Below are 3,377 nucleotides of genomic sequence, written 5' to 3' on the forward strand. Positions count from 1 at the left end.
TCACCAATAAAAAATGCTCATTTTGACCTAAGATTTTACAAAGACCTAAATGGCATAACAAAAATGGAATTGGGAAATTTTGGTAACAATTGGGTAAGTAAATTTCAAGTTATGAACTAACGAAGTATGTAGTTAAAAATGTGAAAAATAGGTTTTTCACACTTAGTGTAAAAATGAGATTTTGGAACATAAGGTCAAAAGTAAAATTTTGTTTATTTCAAGATATAAAATGGTAAGTCTTGAAATCATATTTTCACTAAAATTACCCCTTTGAGTTTAAATGAATTATTTTTATTAAAGAGTTTTTATTCTTTTTAAAAATAAGAGATTTAATTTATTAATAGTTAATAAATTAAAAGAGGGTTTAAAACCCTATATTTTGATAAAATAATTAAATGAATTATTTTTCTAGCAAGTAAAATTGATTAATTGATTTTGGAAAATTAATTAGTCAAGATGGGAAATTTTTAACAGTTTTCCTAATTAAGACAAATTAGGCAATTTTCTTAAAACGGTTTTTAGATATTAAAATCCTTAAGAAAAATAAAAGGAAAATTTAAAGAGTTTATTTTCTTTAAAAATAATTAAGGAATTTATTTTTATTTTCTGGATATAATACCGGCTAAAATCTTACATATTTTAAACGACTAGTCGAAAGTGCGGGTTAATAGCGATACCTTGAAAGAATAAGATTTTTAGCGGATTGTAGGAAAATACCATTGTGATACCCGAGCCTAGGTATCGAGACCTTAGGATAGGTCTCCCCGAGACTTAGGGTTTAGTCTCGAATATTTTGTATGACTTTCCTTAATAGGTTTAAAACCAAATAAGGATTATAAATCCTTACAAATGACTTTTATTAAAATGACCAAACTTCCCAAAATAATAATAATGAATTATGAGTGTCATAATTAATCCGAGTATACTGTATGGATAACTACAGTATTGGCTAAGCGTAACTGGACTGAACGTTGGAGGGTGAAAACCTGTTGAGCGCTAAGGACTCCAAGTAAGTCAACTTATATTGTATGGCTGCAACATGAAATGATTATTGTCTTGTATGTTAGTATAGGGATACATGCATATATATAGGATGTCATAGAAAATTTCTTAGAGACGTTAGTCTAGTGAGTGCTGATTTAGAAAATATGAATGGTAGAAGTCTGTCATATCCTAGACGGTTGATCCCCGTCACACTGCTTGATTTTATTTATGTCCGGTTCATTACCGCGACGAGTGGCCATGAGATGAGGATAAGCTGGTTAAACCTAGGGGCGCCAAGATAAATGGGACTTAGGGGCCCTCATGCTTACTTAATTATTGGACGGTTAGAATCCGAGCAAGTGCTCTGATAAGTTATTCCCGGATAGCAGCCGTGAATATTGGCCATTCAGTGAGAGTGCCTAGATATACTAGGGGTTGCCAAGATTGAGTGAGGCTGAACACCCTAGGGGAAACTGCTCACCAGCACCACTGATTAACATAGAAGTCTCTGTAAAACCATGTAAATTGGATTACACTCTTGGATAAGTAACGATGCCCTAGGTAACACGATAGTTACCCTTGATGAGAATATTAATTGGCTAGATCTTAGTGTGGAGACTCGGTTCTCTTTTACAGATTAGCAATTATGTTGGAGGGCGCGTTACGCCTGAATTGTTGGAAATTGTCGAGCGTTGGTCTCGAATTATATGGTGATATAATATATCTGCTTGCTCTGGGATTTTCTGAGTGCAGGGATATAATTGTTGATAAGATATAGTTGTGATATAATATATCTGCTTGCTCTGGGATTTTCTGAGTGCAGGGATATAATTGTTGATAAGAATTAGCTGTGATATAATATATCTGCTTGTTCTGGGATTTTTCTGAGTGCAGGATTTTTATCTAGTTATGAATTAATTTATCATTGGTTATCAGGCATGACCATAAGTTTGCCAGGACGCTTTGGCGTTCTTGAAATTGATTGTGTAGGGTCCGGATGGGTTCGGAACCCTAATTCTCTACATGCTTTGTTTGAAAGTTGATCTTACTAAGCGTTTTCGCTTACCTAGTTGTTTCATGTTGTAGGTAAGAGCAAGGGCAAGGCAGAGCAGTGAGCGCTGGAGTCTTCCTTGCAAATGTACATGTGGACCGACCTTTTGGGAAGCCTTTTTATTTTTGGAAATGTTGTGTAATTTTCCTAAACTATGCTCACTCTAATCTTTATAAAACATGTTTGTAACTAAATGTTAAGTATGGCCATACGACTTTTCAAAAAGTTTTTTTTTCTATGGGTTTTTGAGACATTTTGTTAAATGAAAACATTTATATTTCTGCATTATCGAGTCTTGAAAATCTGGGTCGTTACAACATGTGTATATATATTCTTTCCCTTGCATGGTTTCCGGAAACATATAAAGCCATGGTGAATTTTTGAAGTGGATGTGCATATTATTATTCATGTTTTGTTAATTCTTATTTAAAAAAGCATTATGTAAACTTGAAGTATTCATAATTTATGTTTTTTTCTTTTGGTTTTCTTCTTTTTCAGGACAAGTACTCTCTTTATGATGATCAGTCCATTGAATATTACTCTATGGGCCAGGCAAGGGCGACTCCGAACAATCGAAGGAAAACGAAGATAGTTTGTACAATTGGTCCCTCCACAAGTACAGATAAAGACTGGGAAGATATCAAGTTTGGAGTGGACAACCAAGTCGATTTCTATGCTGTCTCTTTTGTAAAAGATGCTAGAGTGGTTCATGAGTTGAAAGATTATCTTAAAAGTAAATATTATTTCTATTATCAGTTTCTTCAGTACCAGTTATTTGACTCCAGTTACTTGTTTAGAACTAATTTTTTAAAATCTCTTTTCTAGGTTGCAATGCAGACATTCACGTGATTGTAAAATTGAAAGTGCATACTCTATCCCAAATCTTCATTCAATTATTCCTGCATCTGATGGGGTTAGTTCCAGTGTCTCTTTGTGAATCAGTGGTCACTTATTTAGTCATAGATTATATCTTTAGTACACCTATCCACCCTTCAGTGATCATTGTTGGTACCGTACCCCCCCTCTCTCTCTCTCTCGTTATTTTATTCAAAACATTATCCAAATCATTGAGAAGGATAAGGAATTACAGAAAAAGAGCTAAACCACATGTTCAGTTCTGCTAAAGAACAGAAGAATTCATATCTTTTTATTCATCATATTAACAAGTTTATTACTAGGCAATGGTTGCTCGTGGGAACCTTGGAGCTGAACTTCCGATTGAGGATGTTCCTCTGTTACAAGTAAGACATGGATTGTGGTTATCGTTTTTATTACTTCTATATCATGCATGTTGTAGAGAAAGTTGATGACATTTATACTTGAGAGTATTAAAGGATTTTGA

The 3,377-nt window shown here is 33.8% G+C and overlaps 1 pseudogene; it reads left to right on the forward strand.

Annotated features, from left to right (window-relative positions):
• Nucleotides 1-2,375: 2,375 nt before the first annotated feature.
• Nucleotides 2,376-3,377, forward strand: LOC133814016 (pyruvate kinase isozyme G, chloroplastic-like; annotated as a pseudogene).

Source organism: Humulus lupulus, chromosome 2, assembly GCF_963169125.1.
Source record: "Humulus lupulus chromosome 2, drHumLupu1.1, whole genome shotgun sequence".
Lineage (NCBI taxonomy): Eukaryota > Viridiplantae > Streptophyta > Magnoliopsida > Rosales > Cannabaceae > Humulus > Humulus lupulus.